The sequence below is a fragment of the Pogoniulus pusillus genome, chromosome 9 (genome assembly GCF_015220805.1).
Source record: "Pogoniulus pusillus isolate bPogPus1 chromosome 9, bPogPus1.pri, whole genome shotgun sequence".
Taxonomy (NCBI): domain Eukaryota; kingdom Metazoa; phylum Chordata; class Aves; order Piciformes; family Lybiidae; genus Pogoniulus; species Pogoniulus pusillus.
The window spans coordinates 4492865-4513522 of NC_087272.1; the positions used below are offsets into that span (position 1 = coordinate 4492865).

General features: G+C 51.3%; 2 long non-coding RNA genes across 2 annotated transcripts in view; one reads left to right on the forward strand and one right to left on the reverse strand.

Moving 5' to 3' along the window:
• Positions 1 to 3546: 3546 nt before the first annotated feature.
• LOC135177961 (uncharacterized) overlaps positions 3547 to 20658 on the reverse strand; it is a 191922-nt gene continuing 174810 nt past the window's right edge. Inside the window, exon 6 of the long non-coding RNA XR_010303277.1 lies at positions 3547 to 3710. This is a non-coding gene — a long non-coding RNA (uncharacterized LOC135177961). The remainder of the gene's footprint in view (positions 3711 to 20658) is intronic.
• LOC135177962 (uncharacterized) overlaps positions 4616 to 20658 on the forward strand; it is a 136461-nt gene continuing 120418 nt past the window's right edge. The window contains exons 1-2 of the long non-coding RNA XR_010303280.1: positions 4616 to 4847; positions 18860 to 18992. This is a non-coding gene — a long non-coding RNA (uncharacterized LOC135177962). The remainder of the gene's footprint in view (positions 4848 to 18859; positions 18993 to 20658) is intronic.

Consider the following 20658-nt stretch of genomic DNA (forward strand, 5'->3'; position numbering starts at 1 on the left):
CACAACAACCCCATGCAGAGATACAGGCTGGGGTTGGAGTGGCTGGAGAGCAGCCAGACAGAGAGGGATCTGGGGGTGCTGATTGATACTCACCTGAACATGAGCCAGCAGTGTGCCCAGGTGGCCAAGAGAGCCAGTGGCATCCTGGCCTGCATCAGGAATGGTGTGGCCAGCAGGAGCAGGGAGGTCATTCTGCCCCTGTACTCTGCACTGGTTAGACCACACCTTGAGTGCTGTGTTCAGTTCTGGGCCCCCCAGTTTAGGAGGGACATTGAGATGCTTGAGCGTGTCCAGAGGAGGGCGACGAGGCTGGGGAGAGGCCTTGAGCACAGCCCTACGAGGAGAGGCTGAGGGAGCTGGGATTGGTTAGCCTGGAGAAGAGGAGGCTCAGGGGAGACCTTATTGCTGTCTACAACTACCTGAGAGGTGGTTGTGGCCAGGAGGAGGTTGCTCTCTTCTCTCAGGTGGCCAGCACCAGAACAAGAGGACACAGCCTCAGGCTACGCCAGGGGAAATTTAGGCTGGAGGTGAGGAGAAAGTTCTTCCCTGAGAGAGTCATTGGACACTGGAATGGGCTGCCCGGGGAGGTGGTGGAGTCGCCGTCCCTGGAGCTGTTCAAGGCAGGACTGGACGTGGCACTTGGTGCCATTGCCTGTCCTTGAGCTCTGTGCTAAAGGGTTGGACTTGATGATCTGTGAGGTCTCTTCCAACCTTGGTGATACTGTGATACTGTGATACTGTGACTGGGGTGCCTACAGAGCCAGCAGTGACAGGGTATCTTTTCTCCTGCCTGTCTTTGGCCACAGTTCAGTGGTGGATGAATAGCAAAGCAGGCATCCGCTCAGGCAGAGAGCTGAAAAGCACTCAGGCAGAGGGCTGAGCACCTTGCAGCCACTCACGTTTGCTGGGGGGATAATGGCAGGCAGAGGACTTGGCTCCCTGTGGCCGCCACAGACAGTGAAAGCACAGCAAAGTGCCCTTCAATACTCCAGCCGCTAATTCGAGGAGGCCAGGCCAGCCTGGAAAGTGACAGTAATTGCATGTTGTTGTTCAGAACTCTCTTCCCTGTGAAAATGTCTGTTTGCAAAGAGACATATTCCCAGTCCTCGGGGAGGGGACTGCGGAGCTGCTGCAGGAAGGGCTCTGGAGCCCCCTGTGTCTGCGGTGTGCACTCCCTTTGCCGGTGGAGCACCTGGGTAAAATGACTCTTGGTTCACCAGTATGGTTAGATGGTCACAATCCACTTTATTTCCCTGAGACAGTGACTTACATGCATTCTAGCAAGAGGTGTGCTCCACCAAGACTGGTTACAATCAGAGGGTACAGGTTACTTGTAAGGCATGGATAGGTCAGCATAGCATAACAATCTGAGGGTCAGCCTCTGGGGCTGGCTAAACTCTGCCCACCTGCAGCTGCATGTGGGGGGAAGCCACCCTGTGCCTGCTATCTAACCTCCCAAGATGGATTCAAGGTCTTCCCAGCACGGGTTGCTCATGTTTATCATTTCTGTGTCCTCTGCTAGCAAGAATTTCTCCAGCATCCCTCCTGGTGTGTGTGACAACAGCAGCCTGCCAGGGAGCCTCCAGAGCCGAAAGCAAGGCTTGGACAGTGCAGGTTCTTAAACTCCATCCGTGGCTCCTGACATGTGGTCCTTCTGAGGAGCAGAGGCAAGGCTTGAACGCCCTCCAGAGAGCCATGCTGCCACCACAGCTGCTGTCTGTAATGCCCCACTGTGCCGGGTGGCATCCCGAAAGAGACGAGAAGCCTCTCTGCCCAGCTACGCCTGCCAGATCTGAAGCAGGTGGCTGCTGGAGCTGTCTTTCTCCTGTTGCCAGGCTTTCTTTTGGGGATCTACCACTGAGCCAAGGGTAGTCTCCAGTGGGACTTGCACCAATTGTTTCCTCTATTTATATTTAGCTAATTAAGTGCTAATGGGCACGTGTGGAAAAATAATTATTACCCACAAAGCACAAACTGAGCAAATAATTTGTTTTGTTTGTGCCTAAAGATAATATGTCTGCCTCTCCAAAGGCTGTCACTCTTGGTCAGAAGGTGCTTAGTTCATCCCTTCCAGAGAAGGGCACCGGGGCTGGTGAGGGGGCTGGAGCACCTCGTCTAGTCACCTGCTGACTGAGAACTGCATCCAGTTCTGGGCTCCTCGGTTCAAGAGAGATGTTGAGGTGCTGGAAGGTGTCCAGAGAGGAGCAACGAAGCTGGTGAGGGGCCTGGAGCAGAGCCCTGTGAGGAGAGGCTGAGGGAGCTGGGGGTGTGCAGCCTGCAGAAGAGGAGGCTCAGGGCAGAGCTCATTGCTGTCTGCATCTCCCTGAAGGGAGGCTGTAGCCAGGTGAGGTTGGGCTCTGCTGCCAGGCAAGCAGCAACAGAAGAAGGGGACACAGTGTGAAGTTGTGCCAGGGCAGGTCTAGGCTGGATGTTGTTAGGAAGTTGCTGTGTGATTGGCATTGGAATGGGCTGCCCAGGGAGGTGCTGGAGTCGCCGTCCCTGGAAGTGTTGAAGCCAAGCCTGGATGAAGCACTTAGTTGGGGCTGTTCAGCCTGGAAAAGAGGATGCTCAGGGGAGACCTTATTGCTCTCTACAACTACCTGAAAGGAAGTTGTTATACCCAGGTGGGGTTGGTCTCTTCTGCCAGTGTCTTCTTCTCTTCATTGTGCCATATCCCATTCAAAATAAGCCAATATAGGTCAAAAGAAGTCAGCTAAACCCAAAGATGCACCAAATTAGACACATCAGAAATTATCCAGCTGGAGTTGGTCTCTTCTCCCAGGCAGCTAGTGACAGAAGAAAAGGACTCAACCTCAAGCTGTGCCAGAGTAGGTGCCAGAGACCTCTGTAGTCTTCAGGTTTATTCCCAGGGTTTAAATAGAGCAGAGTACAAAGCTGTCAACATTGACTGCTGGGGGATCAGCAACTGGCAGTGGCTGCTGGTGGACGAGAAGCTCAACAGGAGCCAGCAGTGTGCACTGGCAGCACAGAAAGCCAAGCAGAGCCTGGGCTGCAGCAGCAGAAGTGTGGCCAGCAGGGCCAGGGAGGGGATTCTCCCCCTCTGCTGTGCTCCGGTGAGACCCCACCTGGAGTACTGCATCCAGTTCTGGAGCTCCCATTACAAGAAGGATTTTGAGATGCTGGAGAGTGTCCAGAGCAGGGCCAGGAGGATGCTCAGAGGGCTGCAGCAGCTCTGCTGTGAGCACAGACTGAAAGAGTTGGGGCTGTGTAGTCTGGAGAAGAGGAGGCTCCCAGGTGACCTTCTTGTGGCCTTCCAGGATCTGAAGGGGGCCTGCAAAAAGCTGGGGAGGGACTTTTGAGGCTGTCAGGGAGTGACAGGACTGGGGGGAATGGAGCAAAGCTGGAGGTGGGGAGAGTCAGACTGGCCATGAGGAGGAAGTTGTTGAGGATGAGTGATGTGAGGCTGGCATGGGTTGCCCAGGGAGGTGGTTGAGGCCCCATGGCTGGAGGTGTTTCAGGCCAGGCTGGCTGAGGCTGGGTGCAGCCTGCTCTAGGGTAGGGTGTCCCTGGGCATGGCAGGGGGGTTGGAACTGGCTGCTCCTTGTGGTCCCTTCCAACCCTGACTGTTTCTGTGATTCTAAAAGGCTCTTTAACAGAGATGGCAGCATGGATATAACATTTCTTCTTCCTCTTCTCTTCTGTGTTCATTGTCTTGGAAGAAGGATAACAGATGGAGATATCTCAGAGGTCTGTGGAATCAGATGGGACATAGAGAGGATGAACAGGGATCAGTACTTCATGGAGTCTCCCAGCACAAAGCACCAATTTGTATGGTCAAACTCAAACCAACCTTTTACATCAGTCTGAGGCACAACTCTGCCAGCTCAGTGGAGAGAGATGTGTCAAGGGTTATTAAAGGGGATAGTGGTATCACTGCCTTGTGTTGTTTCTGTCCTGGTGCTATTCTTCAGGCACTTACTGTTGGCTGCTGAGATGGGATCCTCCACTAGATAAACTTATACCTGACCCAGCATAGTTGTTCTCATGTTGAGCCTGTTTATTTTTATCCCTTTTCTCATGTTTTATTTTAGAGTACTCTGTGACCCATGTTGAGTTTTGGTTGTGCCAAGAGTGCTCTTGCAGGAAGACTTAATTCCTGCAGCCATACAAATGTGGTGGGCTTTAGCTGTAAAGTATTAATTACTGAAATTCCTTGGATTTATGTTAAATAGTGTCATTTAAAAGAAATCAGATTAAGGAGATTCAGACTGGATGTCAGGAAAGGGTTCTTTGCAGTGAGGATGGTGAGACACTGGCACAGGTTGCCCAGGGAGGTTGTGGCTGCTCCCTCCCTGGAGGTGTTCAAGGACAGGATGGATGAGGTCTTGAGTGACCTGCTCTAGTGGGAGGTGTCCCTGCCTATGGCAGGGGTTGGAACTGGCTGAGCTCTGAGGTGCCTTCCAGCCCAAACCATTCCATGGTTCTGTGAGCTAATCGATTTAGCAGTCAGAAGAGCACATGGGGGGTTGTAGTTTGAGTTCTCTTAAAGGCAGTGATGCACATCTTTGAAAGCTGTATTTTGTCTCCCCTTTATTGCAGCCTGCCCTTGGAATCGTTCTGCAGAAACCTCTTCCTTGAGCTTCGGTGTCTCGTTCGAAAGGACGCTCAGCTCCGTGGGCTGTCTGCAGTGACTCCTGCAGAAAAGCTGAGGGACTGACAGATCGCTGGGACAGAAGGCCTGCTTCCCGGGTCTACTGGCCAGCCCTTCTGCCCTCATTTGTGTCTGAAAGGCTGCCCCCCCCGTCCTGCTCCTCTCTGCCCTCAGCCCTGCCTCTTCTAGGATCCTCTCCAGTTTCAGTGTCAAGTCTCCGTGGCAGCTGTGTCAGGTAAGCGCTGCCTTCCAGTGTATTGCTGCCTTCCAGTGTATTGCTTCCTTCCAGTGTATTGCTGCCTTCCACTGTATTGCTGCCTTCCACTGTATTGCTGCCTTCCAGTGTATTGCTGCCTTGCTGCAGACAATGACACCAAGCTAGGAGCAGGTGTGGAGCTGTTGGAAGGTAGGAGAGCCCTGCAGAGGGACCTGGCCAGGCTGCATGGGTGGGCAGAGGCCAACGGGATGACATTTAACAAGGCCAAGTGCAGGGTTCTGCACTTTGGCCACAACAACCCCAAGCAGCACTACAGGCTGGGGACAGAGTGGCTGAGAGGAGCCAGGAGGAAAGGGACCTGGGGGTACTGATAGATAGTAGCTGAAGATGAGCCAGCAGTGTGCCCAGGTGGGCAAGAGAGCCAATGGCATCCTGGCCTGCATCAGGAACAGTGTGGCCAGTAGGACAAGGGAGGTTATTCTGCCCCTGTACTCATCACTGCTCAGGCCACACCTTGAGTGCTGTGTCCAGTTCTGGGCCCCTCAATTCAAGAGAGATGTTGAGGTGCTGGAACATGTCCAGAGAAGGGCAACAAAGCTGGTGAGGGGCCTGGAACACAAATCCTATGAGGAGAGGCTGAGGGAGCTGGGGGTGTTTAGCCTGGAGAAGAGGAGGCTCATGGGTGATCTTATTACTGTCTACAACTACCTGAAGGGAGGTTGTAGCCAGGTGGGGTTGGTCTCTTCTGCCAAGCAACCAGCAACAGAAGAAGGGGACACAGTCTCAAGTTGTGCCAGGGGAGGTCTAGGCTGGATGTTAGGAGGAAGTTGTTGTCAGAGAGTGATTGGCATGGAATGGGCTGCCCAGGGAGGTGGTGGAGTCACTGTGCCTGGAGGTGTTGAAGAAACGCCTGGATGAGGCATTTAGTGCCATGGTCTGGTTGACTGGATAGGGCTGGGTGCTAGGTTGGACTGGATGATCTTGGAGGTCTTTTCCAGCCTGGTTGATTCTATGATTCTACTTGGGCAAGGCACTAACAAGTGCATGAACAATAAAACAGGAGGGTGAAAAGAACAGATAAGGAAAAGGGCAAGAGAGTTTGGAAGAAAATTCCCCATTACTTTTATTCGTAGTTGCCTTGAGGGCTACTTGTAACAGTAGTACATGGAGCAGTCAGCAGCAGCGTCTCTAAACTGCTGCTCAGCTCAGCTCAGCGGGCAGTACACGTGTTTGACACGCTCCTAAAGCGCAGACCGGCCATGGGTAGCACAGCCCCCGGCTGGAACTCCGACAGAGTGCCCCCACTAACATCCAAACCCCTTCTGGCTACCATCTCCACGCCAGAGAAGCCTCCCTGACTTGTTCCCTATTGACAGAAACGGCCAGTAGATGTTCATGGCGTCTCTCCTGGAGGCAGACTTCACCAAGGTGGAATCTGAGACATGGCAGAGCAGCTCTTTTCTTAAACATTTAACTTTCAATGGATCCTTTTGTCTCTATTCATCTGAAGCACAGATTGTCAGATGCCTTTTGTTTCACCTGGCTCACAGAAAAAGGGCTCCTGTGTTCACTTGCTTTTAAACAGCTGAAATAATGAATGAATGCTCATGAGGGCAAAAGCAAAAGAGCCACCGCGGGGGAAATACCCAATTGCAGCCTCAAATATCCTGGTCTTGTATTTGATCTCTGAGAGGTTGAACCTTTCAGTCTGCTTCATTGTACCATATCCCATTCAAAATAAGCCAGTATAGGTCACAGAATCAGTCAGGGTTGGAAGAGACAACAAGGACCATCTAGTTCCAGCCCCGATGACACCCTACCCTAGAGCAGGCTGCACACAGCCTCAGCCAGCCTGGCCTCCAGCCATGGGGCCTCAACCACCTCCCTGGGCAACCCATGCCAGCCTCTCACCACTCTCATCCTCAACAACTTCCTTCTCACTTCCACTTTGAATCTCCCCACCTCCAGCTTTGCTCCATTCCTCCCTAGTCCTGGCACTCCCTGACAGCCTAAAAAGTCCCTCCCCAGCTTTTTTGGAGCCCCCTTCAGATCCTGGAAGGCCACAAGAAGGCCACAAGAAGGTCACCTGGGAGCCTCCTCTTCTCAAGACTGCACAGCCCCAGCTCTTTCAGTCTGTGCTCACTGCAGAGCTGCTGCAGCACTCTCAGCATCCTCCTGGCCCTTCTCTGGACACACTCCAGCATCTCCACAGCCCTCTTGTAATGGGGGCTCCAGAACTGGATGCAGTACTCCAGGTGGGGTCTCAGCAGAGCACAGCAGAGGGAGAGAATCCCCTCCCTGGCCCTGCTGGCCACACTTCTGCTGCTGCAGCCCAGGCTCTGCTTGGCTTTCTGGGCTGCCAGTGCACACTGCTGGCTCCTGTTGAGCTTCTCCTCCAGCAGCACCCCCAAGTCCCTCTCTTCAGGGCTGCTCTCCAGCCACTCACTGCCCAGCCTGGAGTTGTGCTTGGCATTGTCTTGACCCAGATACAGGATCTTGTACATGGTCTTGCTGAACCTCGTGAGGTTGGCTTGTGCCCACCTCTGCAGCCTGTCCAGGTCCCTCTGGATGGATCCCTGCCCTCCAGCCTGTCTGCTGCAGCACACAGCATGGTGTCATCAGCAACCTTGCTGAGGCTGCACTCCAAAGAAGTCAGCTAAACACGAAAGATGCATCAATCTAGACACAATCAGAAAATATCCAGGTAGGGGTTGGGCTCTTCCCCCAGGCACCCAATGACAGAACAAGAGGACACAGTTTCAAGCTGTGCCAGGGCAGGTTTAGGCTGGATGTTAGGAAGAAATTCCTCACAGCAAGAGTGCTTGGCATTGGAATCAGCTGTCCAGGGAGGGGGTGTAGTCCCCATCCCTGGAGGTATCACAGTATCATCAGGGTTGGGTGTTTAAGACAAGGCTGGATGAGGCACTTGGTGCCATGGTTTAGTTAATAAGAAGGTGTTGGGTGATAGACTGTACTCAGTGATCTCAAAGTTCTTTTCCAACCTGGTTAATTCTGTGATTCTTCACGGCAAAGTGTGTGATGGGGTGGCTCTGCAGCCTCTTCTTTTCATTCAGCAAAGAGCAAGACACCCCACAGTGCCTGCTTTGGCTCACACAGTGGGGCAATTGGGCTTGCAAAGGTATGCAGTCAGGACCTATAAACACGCAGCTGAACACTAGCAACGTCCTCATGGACAGCTGAGACAAAGCTTATTAAGCAGACTCCACCAATATCACTGAGGGCTTAAATCAGTGGAGATCCTGACATGCTGCTAAAGAGCTTAATCTGCCCAGTTTATGTGTTTTATTCATAATTTAAAGCTTTCTGCAGAGTTGCTATTTGCCTAATAAATAGCGAATTAAAGCACATCATACCTGTCAGGCAGTTACACATCCCCCAAGATACTGCTACAGGGAAGTGCTTGTACATTCCCCATTTTGAAAAGAAAATGGTGTGTGCCAGATTAATGAGGTTATGAGCAAGTGAGCAGAATAAACCAGTAAAATGTAATTAAGCCATTTAGCACTCCATAAAAACAGGAACACATTAAAAACAGCACTGCAAACCACAGGGTGCAGTTAGCTACCAGCCCCTGTATGGCAGGAGGACTTAAAGGAGCTCTCCCTTTTCTTCCACCTTCAAGGCAAAAAAACCCAAAGGTCCTAATCACTCTCAGCTTTAAAAGTTGTTTGTCCATCCTGTGTTGCACACCCCATGCCACCCTTTCCCTCTCCCCATTAATGACATCAGTAGGGGAAGGATAGAAGTCAGTGAGCCCCCCAGTTTAGGAGGGACATTGAGATGCTTGAGCGTGTCCAGAGAAGGGCGACGAGGCTGGGGAGAGGCCTTGAGCACAGCCCTACGAGGAGAGGCTGAGGGAGCTGGGATTGGTTAGCCTGGAGAAGAGGAGGCTCAGGGGAGACCTTATTGCTGTCTACAACTACCTGAGGGGTGGTTGTGGCCAGGAGGAGGTTGCTCTCTTCTCTCAGGTGGCCAGCACCAGAACAAGAGGACACAGCCTCAGGCTGCACCGGGGGAAATTTAGGCTGGAGGTGAGGAGAAAGTTCTTCCCTGAGAGAGTCATTGGACACTGGAATGGGCTGCCCGGGGAGGTGGTGGAGTCGCCATCCCTGGAGCTGTTCAAGGCAGGATTGGACGTGGCACTTGGTGCCATGGTCTGGCCTTGAGCTCTGTGCTAAAGGGTTGGACTTGATGATCTGTGAGGTCTCTTCCAACCTTGGTGATACTGTGATACTGTTATACTGTGATACTGTGATACTGATACTGTGATACTGATACTGAGATTTTGTGTCTTTAAAGAAGTCACTGAGATTTTTTCACACTTGGGAGCTGCAGACACTTGACCTTCTTCAGCAGTTTTTGCCTTATTGCCCTTCTATAGCAAGAGAAGTGAAGTCATCAGGATGCTAACTCACCAACTAAAATCACTTGGCTTTGTTTTGCTCCACTTTATTAGAAATGCCTGGACAGCCGAGCTCTGGGAAGTGCAGTTCTGCATCTAAAGGCAGTGAGAGGGTGCTAATATGTGTTCATTTTAGGATTGAAATAGATGCCCAGAGATAACCCACAGCAGCTGCAGTCCATCAGATGCATTTCTGATGCAGAGAACAGACATTTCAAATAGCTGTTTTCTGTCAAAGGTTGTAAAAGTAGATTTTCATGATGCATGAAGCCATTCTCAGTGCCTGGTGAGACAAAGCTGATGAAAGGCCTGGAACACAAACCCTATGAGGAGAGGCTGAGGGAGCTGGGGATGTTTAACCTAGAGAAGAGAAGGCTCAGGGGTGACCTCATTGCTGTCTACAACTACCTGAAGGGAGGTTGTAGCCAGGTGGGGTTGGTCTCTTCTCCCAGGCAACCAGCAATAGAACAAGGGGACACAGTCTCAAGTTGTGCAGGGGGAGGTCTAGGCTGGATGTTAGGAGGAAGTTGTTGGCAGAGAGAGTGATTGGCATTGGAATGGGCTGCCCAGGGAGGTGGTGGAGGCACCGTCCCTGGAGTTGTTCAGGAAAAGCCTGGATGAAGCACTTAGTGCCATGGTCTGGTTGATTGGTTAGGGCTGGGTGCTAGGGTGGACTGGCTGAGCTTGGAGGTCTCTTCCAACCTGGTTGATTCTATGATTCTGTGACAGCAGTTGCAGATTACCCCTTGGCTGCTCATGCGTTGTTCTGTATCTCAGCTAAGCTGTGGCCCCTTGAGGCCCCGGGCAGGGTGAGGGTACCTTTGTCAGGTGCCATATGAGCTCGGAGAGGAGGGTTTGGTCCCCCCCCCGCCTGGCAGCAGCCTGCATGTCTCGCTGGCCAGGCGCAGGCACAGAACGCACAGCTCCCGTTCCGGGTGGGGGCAGCGGGAGGGCATGCTGAGAGAATTAATGGGAAACCAAGCTGCATTTGAAAGTAATCAAATTCCTCCTTGGGATTAAAGCTTGCGAGCCAAATGTTAGCCCTCCTCGCTCTGTGGCGATGCTTTGCCAGGAGCACATAGCTTGGCCCCGCTCCACGCCCGGGGGGCGATGCTGCTTCTCTGAGTGAGCAGCACACGTGGAGCCCGGACTCTGCCGCTTTAGTGCCGAGCTAAATGCATTCCCTTTTTCAGTGGAGTCTTCCCTGGCAATGTAAATGTGTCCATAAAGAAAACAGACAGGGAGTGGCTTCACAGCTGCTAAACCCCAGCTTCTGGCTCTTAACTCTGCTGCCAGAGTGCTTAGGGAAGGCACTGGCAATGAATGAAAAAGGCAGGAGTGCTTGAGACCTGCTTGCTTCTTCAAGGATCCTGCACCTGCTCTGTCAGCTACAAAAGGGGCAGTGACCATTAGGATGAAAAGGGTAATTCCCCTCTGACACCTGAGAAGTGTAAAACTCCACTGTTCAAGGACTTCACTCTTAAGAGTGTTGGGGGATTTGTCCTAACCTGCCCTTTGCCATCTTACCGGTGAGAGCAGTTACTGAAACACAAGATGCAGAGGAAGCTTTATAGCTTCTGTAAAGGAGAGGCGAGAAGAGGGTGTTCAGAGGGCATGACAAGTCTCTGTTCTTCCACTGCACTGCAGCTCCTAACAGTCTAGTCACGGAGCTCTCAGGTGCTGGTGCTCAGGGGAAATTAAATCTGCTACTGAGCTGCAGTACCCAGGAGAAAAATCCAGAAGAAGAAAATGTTGTGAGTATCAGGCATTAATATTCGTTTTTACACCTCTTTGGCCCTGGTCTCCTTCCTTTTTTTCCTGGTGTGTGTGCACACAAGTGTGCAACGTGCTCAGGTGTGTAAGAGTGGTACCTTCCTAAGAATCACAGAAACATTCAGGTTGGAAAAGCCCCTCAGGATCACCAAGTCCTACCTAGAGCCCTACTCTACAAGGTGTGCCCTAAGCCAGATCCCCAAGCACCACATCCAAACCACCTTTAAACACATCCAGGGTTGGTGACTCCACCACTTCCCTGGGCAGCTCATTCCGATGCCTGACCACTCCTGCTGGGAAAAAAGTCTTCCTAATATCTGGTCTGAACCTCTCCAGTCACAGCTTGAGCCATTCTCTCTTATTCTATGGCTAACTACCTGTGAGAAGAAGCCAGCAGCAACCTCTCCACGAGGTCCTGTAGACAGCCATGAGGTCTCCCCTCAGCCTCCTCTTCTTCATACTAACCATCCCTAGCTCCCTCAGTCATTCCTCATCAGATTTATTCTCTAGGCCCTTCCCCAGCTTCCTTGCCCTCCTCTGCACTCACTCCAGCACCTCCACACATCTCTTGTAATGAGATACCCCAAACTGAACACAACACTTGAGGTGTGGCCTCACCAGCACCAAGTACCAGAGGACAGTCACCTCCCTGCTCCTGCTGCACACAGCATTTCTAATGCCAGCCAAGATGCCACTGGCTTTCTAGGCCACCTGGGCACACTGCTGGCTCTTATTCAGCTGCTTTTCAGTTAGAACTCCCCAGTCCCTTTCTGCCAGACTTCTTTCCAGCCACACTGCCCCAAGCCCATAGCCTGAGATGACTTCCAGCTAACATCCCTGCATGAGGAAACACCTTGCTTGTACTTGGTGCACAAGGCACACCCAGGCTACCCATTTTAGGCAGCAGCTTAAAATGACACAGGCTACTGTAATGAGGTATCTCAGTGTGTGAGCTGGGGTGCCTTAGGGATTTGCTCCTCAAGGAAGTGTGCTTTGTATGTGTATCTTTATGTGTATTTGTATAGGTATTTCTGTGAATGTTGAAGCAGAGCAGAAGGGAATACTTCTCCAACAATGCTGCACAGGGACTGTTTGCAAAGACCTGCAGTGACAGGAGGAGGGAAATGGTTTGAAATGAGAGCAGAGCAGATTTAGATTGGATGTGAGGAACAAGTTCTACACCGTGAGGGTGCTGGAACACTGCAACAGGCTGCCCAGGGAGGTGGTGGAGTCTCCGTCCCTGGAGGTGCATGGAAGGGGGTTGGGTGAGGCACTCAGTGGAGCAGAGCCCTGTGAGGAGAGGCTGAGGGAGCTGGGGGTGTGCAGCCTGCAGAAGAGGAGGCTCAGGGCAGAGCTCATTGCTGTCTGCAACTACCTGAAGGGAGGCTGTAGCCAGGTGGGGTTGGGCTCTTGTGCCAGGCAAGCAGCAACACAAGAAGGGGACACAGCCTCAAGTTGTGCCAGGGGAGGTCTAGGTTGGCTGTTGTTAGGAAGTTGTTGTCAGAGAGAGTGATTGGCATTGGAATGGGCTGCCCAGGGAGGTGGTGGAGTCACCATCCCTGAGGGTGTTGAAGCCAAGCCTGGATGGGGCACTTAGTGCCATGGTCTGGTTGATTGGCCAGGGCTGGGTGCTAGGTTGGACTGGCTGAGCTTGGAGCTCTCTTCCAAGCTGGCTGATTCTGTGATTCTATGATGATGTTTATTAGTAGTAGTAGTAGCAGCAGTGTTGTTGTTATTGTTAGTAGTAGTAATAGTAGTAGTAGCAGTGTTTTTATTCTTATTATAATTACTACTAGTAGTAGTAGTATTCACCTCCAAAATTTCATTTCTGCAGTTTGTGCCTTTTTTGCTAGGTTTTTGAAAGGCCTTGGGTCTCATTTCCACCAGAGCAATACAATCTGATGGCAGAAATAAAGGCAAACTGTGTATTATGTAAAGGCAGGGCTGGGTGCTAGGTTGGACTGGGTGAGCTTGGAGGTCTCTTCCAACCTGCTTGATTCTATGACTGTGTGCTATGAAAAGGCTGACCAGAAGCAGCCAGCTGCAAGAGGCAATAGGAGCTGAACACTTGCACAGCCCCTCTGAGCAGTGTTTCCTCTTGCTGTCCTGCAAGGCAGGGAAACAGGTTCATCTCATCTTCCAGCTCTGGAGCAGAGGATGGGAAAGGACTGGGATGAGGCTGTGGATCAGGCTGAGCAGAGACCCTGGGTTGCAGGGTGGGATCAGCCCCTCCTCCCGTGAGATGGAGCTGGCCAGGTGGCTGCAGTGGCCCTAGGACATTGGAGAGCTGGCTTGGCTGTCACAGGGAGGAAGATGCAGTCTGTCACTGCAGCCGGGGTGGTCCCTGCTGCTGCCACTGTGAACGGTGTGTGGGACCAGAAGAGGCAGGTGGATTGGGGGTGAGGAAAGGTGATGCTTTTACCAGTGCCACTCGCCTCCTGCTCCCAGGGAGCGCCCAGCTGGCAGATAAACTGTGTGGAGCCCCTGCTACAGGTAAAGGCTGGCAGAAACAAAATGGCCCGTGGTTAAGGGCTGCTGAACCACGAATCTTCTCCACTTACACCACTGCACTTGGAATGACATTCCTTTCCCACTGTACTAATGGAGGTGGGATCCTGTGGACCATGCTTTCCACTCGTGCTTGGCGAATGCTGTGTGCTAACATGGACACAAGGCATCCCCTGGGAACCAGCAGTCTGAGCCTGCCTCTAGCAAAAAGCTGTTGTTGAGAGAGTGAGACAGGCATCTGTTTGTATGCTGTAATGCTCTGCTCTGTGCATGTTTCAACGGGTACAAGGGAAACAGGGAGCCCAGGCAGCTTTGCAGCTAACACCACTGCAGGTTTGGCCACTGGCTGGGCTTCTCCTGATTGCTTCCCACTGCTGTGGTGAGAGGATTCTGATCTTTGCTCTGTGTTCTTTGGGCTCTTCCTGAGGATTCTGTGGAAAAAACAGATTGAGGAAGACAATAGGAAAAAAGGAGTTGCATTTTTGTTCCCTTTTGTTTGTTATTGGTACTCTCCAAAGGAAATCCAGCAAGAAAGGAAGGAAGGTAAAGGAGGACTTGGCCGAAAGCCAACAGACAGGAGTGCTGCAGCAGGTTGAACATTGTAAATCCTCTGTCCATTTCAAACAGCCCTGTTTTAATCTGAGCTGTATCAGCTGTACGAGCCCTAATTGGCATGAGTAAGCCACTCATGCAAGGCATCCCAGCAAAATGTTATGTTTTCTGTTGCTCACACCAGTCCTGATGAGCTCTACACTTCATGACCTCCTTTTCTGATTCATCCTGTTATCCTTGCTCACTGCGTGTCAGAGTAGTTTCAGGACAGTCACTCAGCCTCACAGAAGGCACCACATGCTTGATGTGGTAGGCATTGCTCAGGCAGGACAGGTCCATGGTCTGGTGCATGAACAAACTGCTTTATACTGACACCAGTGGTCTGATCCTCCAAGTCAGCATTCAGTATCATGTGTGCCACGTTCAGTGAGGACCGTCACACTGAAACCTCCCACCACCAGCTCGCCTTGCTCCTGAGCACTCTACTCCTGTGTGCATGTGCTCTTTCTTTAATGCCCCCCCATGCTTCTCAACCCTTCAGCAGACACAGCACAGATGCACAGTTTTCATTTGTCCAAATGGCTGCCTTCTACCAGAGCAATGACTTGAAGTTGTTGGCAGCTGGCTTGTTTACTATGGCATCTGACTTCCAAAGGCATCATCACATTCCCTCTGGGCTGAATGCTTGAGTAGTTCTCATCCAGGCAGGTAATATACATCATTCCTGGTACTGGGTCTACTCAAGGATTTTGGACTGAGTTTTGTCTCCTTTTCAACTTCTAGATAATAGGAAAGAAGGGTACAAGCTACAGGCTGGGAACAGAGTGGCTGAGAGCAGCCAGGCAGAGAGGGAGCTGCGGGTGCTGGTAGAGAGTAGGATGAGCATGAGGCAGCAGTGTGCTCAGGTGGGCAGCAGAGCCAATGGCATCCTGGGCTGGCTCAGGAGCAGTGTGGGCAGCAGGACAAGGGAGGTTATTCTGCCCCTGTGCTCAGCATTGCTCAGGACACACCTTGAGTACTGTGTCCAGTTCTGAGCTCCTCAGTTCAAGAGAGATGTTGAGGTGCTGGAAGGAGTCCAGAGAAGGGCAGCAAGGCTGGGGAGGGGCCTGGAGCAGAGCCCTGTGAGGAGAGGCTGAGGGAGATGGGGGTGTGCAGCCTGCAGAAGAGGAGATTCAGGGCAGACCTCACTGCTGTCTACAGCTGCCTGAAGGGAGGCTGTAGCCAGGTGGGGTTGGGCTCTTCTGCCAGTCTCTTCTTCCTTCATTGTGCCATATCCCATTGAATATGAACAACAGAACAAGGGGACACAGTGTGAAGTTGTGCCAGGGCAGGTCTAGGCTGGATGTTAGGAGGAAGTTGTTGTCAGAGAGAGTGATTGGCATTGGAATGGGCTGCCCAGGGAGGTGGTGGAGTCAGTGTCCCTGGAAGTTGTTTAAGCAAAGCCTGGCTGGGGCACTTAGTGCCATGGTCTGGTTGTTGGCGAGGGCTGGGTGCTAGGTTGGACTGGCTGAGCTTGGAGGTCTCTTCCAGCCTGCTTGATTCTATGCTTCTCTGTAATACATTGGTATGTGCACATTCTTTTAGAAAGGCATCTGTTCTGACCTTGGTTGAAACAAGCTCTGCTAGTGCAGGGATGAGGAGAATGGAGGTAGAAATGATTTCCAGCAAGGTATTTATAAGATTGTTTGGACAGAGTTTACATTAATTAAAAGAGAGTACAGGTGATGTTAAAGTAAATGAGGTCAATTTAGTTCACCACCATTTTTACAGGGTGGCAAATTAACATAACAATGCCACCCAGAGTTGTCACTGATTTCAGCAGCAGCAGTTAATCACTGCAGTTAATTATCATGAATACACAATGCACAGCGATCAATCACACCTGACTGAGGGATCAGAGCCGGGGCATAGGACATACAACAGGAATGTAAGAGAGCAGTAACAAACTGGCCAAAAGCTGAGGAAACCAGGCCCCATTTTCCATTGTGAGGCACTGCTGTGAGCTGCTGCTGCCCCGTGCCTGGTTTTGTTAGAAGATACTCAGGTTTAGGTAATAGTGACAAATGAGTGTCACAATCAGGATCTGCAGCACATGCCTACAGATAGCACAAGCATCCCGTGCTTGTCTAAGGCAGGTGTTGTACACCTCACACATCTGCCAACTCAGGCAAAGCTCTTCTGTTGAGAACTGAACTGGTGCTGCTTTGGCTTGGAAATGCCCTTCTATGAAGAGAGGCTGAGGGAGCTGGGGGTGTTTAGCCTGGATCAGAAGCAGTGTGGCCAGTAGGACAAGATGGGTTATTCTGCCCCTGTGCTCAGCACTGCTCAGGACACCCCTTGAGTGCTGTGTCCAGTTCTGGGCTCCTCAGTTCAAGAGAGATGTTGAGGTGCTGGAAGGTGTCCAGAGAAGGGCAGCAAGGCTGGGGAGGGGCCTGGAGCACAGCCCTGTGAGGAGAGGCTGAGGGAGCTGGGGTTGTGCAGCCTGCAGAAGAGGAGGCTCAGGGCAGAGCTCATTGCTGTCTGCAGCTCCCTGAAGGGAGGCTGTAGCCAGGTGGGGTTGGTCTCTTCTGCCAGGCAAGCAGCAAGAGAAGAAGGGGACACAGTGTGAAGTTGTGTCAGGGGAGGTCTAGGCTGGATGTTGTTAGGAAGTTGTTGGCAGAGAGAGTGATTGGCATTGGAATGGGCTGCCCAGGGAGGTGGTGGAGTCACTGTCCCTGGAGGTGTTGAAGCCAAGCCTGGCTGGGGCACTTAGTGCCATGGTCTGGTTGACTGGCCAGGGCTGGGTGCTAGGTTGGGCTAGAGGTCTCTTCCAACCTGCTTGATTCTATGACCCAGTGTAGAAGTGTTCTTGTACAGCAAAGGGTGTTTAAAAGCAAGGGCTTTTTTCTCCAGCAAACAAAATATTTCAAAAGCAGCAAATCTCTTTTCAACTCCTTCACCAACTGAAAATCTCTTCAAGGGCAATTTGGAGGAGTGAATCTATTAATTCATGAGATTTCAGCAGCATCTGATCTCTGAACAGCATGCATTCCATTTTATGCCCAAAGGGCAAGCAGAGCCATGTGGGTAGATGTCCTCAGAGCAAGCTTAGAGCATCAGGTAAAATTGTGCCCAGAACAGATGAGGCAACAGAGTAAAATTATGCTGTATCTAGCCCAAATTGGCCAGGCAACAGTGAGCCACACACTGTCTCATGAGGAATTCAAAATCAGTCCTGCTGCCACTCATAGAGTTCTAATCTTGTTTTCTACCCAGGAAAGTTCCTCTCCTTTTTTTTTGTTTTCATGTCTTGCTACTAACTTTATTTTCCTGAAGGGGAGAGACTTTTTATGCTGGCAGGGAGTGACAGCACTGGGGGGAATGGAGCAAAGCTGGAGGTGGGGAGAGTCAGAGTGGCCATGAGGAGGAAGTTGTTGGTGATGAGAGTGGTGAGAGGCTGGCATGAGTTGCCCAGGGAGGTGGTTGAGGCCCCATGGCTGGAGGCGTTTAAGGCCAGGCTGGCTGAGGCTGTGGGCAGCCTGCTCTAGGGTAGGGTGTCCCTGGGCATGGCAGGGGGGTTGGAACTGGCTGCTCCTTGTGGTCCCTTCCAACCCTGACTGATTCTGCAATTCTGTGAACTCCACACCACATAGCATCATGCTCTGCCTATAACACCAGAGGAAGAAGGAAGGCAGAGGCATTCTCAGTGATGGCATTTCTCTTCCCCATACCTGTTACATGCGATGGAGCTCTGCTGCCCTGGGGCGGCTGAATGCTGCCTGAGACTGGGAAGTGGTGAATGAACTCCTTGGTTTGCTCTGCTTGCATGTTCAGCTTTGCACAGAATCATAGAATGGTCTATGTTAGAAGGGACCTCAAAGCTCAGCCAATTCCAATCCCCTGCCATAGGCAGGGACACCTCCCACTAGAACAGGTCGCTCAAGCCCTCATCCAACCTGGCCTTCAACACCTCCAGGGAGGGAGCAGCCACAGCCTCCCTGGGCAACCTGTGCCAGTGTCTCACCACCCTCACTGCAAAGAACTCTTTCCTAACATCCAGTTTGAATCTCTCCTCTGCCAGTTTAAAGCCATTATCCCTCATCCTGTTTTGCTGTACCTTAAACTGCCTTTATCTCAGCCCATGAGTTTTCTCACTTTTACCCTTCCAGTTCTTTTCGCTGTCCAACAGGGAAGAGTCAACAGATGTTGGAGTGGGACTTAGTTGCCAGCTGTGATTAAACCACAGCAGTCTGCCACCCTCAGCCCAGATGCTACCAGAACAGTAACTCCTCCATTTACAGACACTGAAATATGAGGATACCAGGCAGAGGAAAGAGCTGGCAACAAGACTCTGATGCACACCTTGCATCTGTGCTATTATTTATTGAAAGAGGACTGTGCTGCCCTTCTCCCCCTCCCCCTTCTCACTCTTTAACTGTGATAAAATGATTTATTGCCTAAATTACATTAAGAATGGATTCCAGTTTTATCTCACTGTTTTTTACTCAATGAAACGTGGAGGTGGAAGGAGGGAAGCACAAAAAAAAACCAAAACAGGACAAAAAGCTGTTATAAAAGAATATTTTAAGTGCCTGTCTAAAATATAATCACTCTACAAGTTTTCAGATAAAAAGTAGCCTCAAGGTGACCTGAGATAAAAGGTCATATTAGGACCAAGAGAATCATAGGAGTTCATAGCAGATGCTGAGAGAGTGCACCCATCCCAGGGTTTTGGTTTAAGAATTAAAAACCCAAGAAGCTTGACTGACAAGTCTTCCAATACTTGAATTTTCAGGTCCTGGCCCCTGAGGAATCACATGCCAAAGAAAGTGTGGGAGGAGTGGGACAATTCAGAGTTCATCCAAAGCAGCTGAACTGCAAAAAAGGAGAGCTGTAAAGATAAGGATGAAGAAAGAACTACTATAGTGGTGAGTAAGCACTTCTGCCAGTGTGGAGCTTCAGCTGGAATTTAACAAGGCCAAGTGCAGGGTTCTGCACTTTGGCCACAACAACCCCAAGCAGCACTACAGGCTGGGGCCAGAGTGGCTGAGAGCAGTCAGGAAGAAAGGGACCTGGGGGAACTGATAGATAGTAGCTGAAGATGAGCCAGCAGTGTGCCCAGGTGGCCAAGAGAGCCAATGGCATCCTGGCCTGCATCAGGAATGGTGTGGCCAGTAGGACAAGGGAGGTTCTTCTGCCCCTGTGCTCAGCACTGCTCAGGCCACACCTTGAGTGCTGTGTCCAGTTCTGGGCTCCTCAATTCAAGAGAGATGTTGAGGTGCTGGAAGGTGTCCAGAGAAGGGCAACAAAGCTGGTGAGGGGCCTGGAGCACAAATCCTATGAGGAGAGGCTGAGGGAGCTGGGGTTGTTTAGTCTGGTGAAGAGGAGGTTCAGGGGTGACCTCATTGCTGTCTACAACTACCTGAAGGGAGGCTGTAGCCAGGTGGGGTTGGTCTCTTCTGCCAGGCAACCAGCAACAGAAGAAGGGGACACAGTCTCAAGTTGTGGCAGGGGAGGTCTAAGCTGGATGTTGTTAGGAAGTTCCTGGCAGAGAGAGTGATTGGCATTGGAATGGGCTGCCCAGGGAGGTGGTGGAGGCACCGTCCCTGGAGGTGTTCAGGAAAAGCCTGGATGAGGCACTTAGTGCCATGGTCTGGTTGGTTGGCCAGGGCTGGGTGCTAGGTTGGACTGGCTGAGCTTGGAGGTCTCTTCCAACCTGGTTGATTCTATGATACATCTATGATACATCTGGAATTGCAGAGGGGAACCTTTGCCCATCTGGAGGCTACAGCCTAAACTAAGTCACCAAAATTGTGGTGGGTTTTACTCTTCTTTTGGTAATGAGAGTCTGAGAAAGGTTTTCTGCTCTGGCTGAAGTGATTGACAGCAGCAGATCTTGCAGCTGGGAGAGGGTTGGAGGTTAAGGTGAGCTGGCATCCCTTCAGGCTGCAGTGGTAGCTGGTGTCTGGGTTTGAATTGCAGTTTTGGACTGAAAAGCAAATGCTCTTTGTGACCCCTTCTTGCAGTGCTGAATCTTTTATTGTGTCCAGTGGTTTTGGACTTTATCACTCAGTTCTCATGGATTCAAGACAAAGAGGACAGAAGGTCTTTCTGGGCACAGATTTTTCTGTTGTGTTCATTTATATTGGTCAGTCTAGCTCAGGTCACACAGGAACACATCAAGGTGAGCCTTGAAAGTCTCCAGAGAAGGAGACTCCATAACCTCTCTGGAGAGCTTGTTCCAGTGCTCTCTGACCCTTACAGTAAATAAATCCCCCCTTGTGTTGAGGTGGAACCTCCTGTGCTGCAGCTTACTTGTCCTTGCTCCTTGTCCTACCAATCACATACATTCATCATGATTTATAATCCAGTGTTTTTGAAACCATCAAGCTTGGTGAGCCACAGAATCACAGAACAGAACCACAGAACTTTAGAGGTTGGAAGAGACCTCTCTGCCAAGGCAGGATCACCCAGGGTAGTTTACACAGGAGTGCATCTAGGCAGGTTTGGAAAGTCTGCAGAGAAGGAGACTCCACAACCTCTCTGGGCAGCCTGCTCCAGGGCTCTGTCACCCTCACTGTAAAGAAGTTTTTC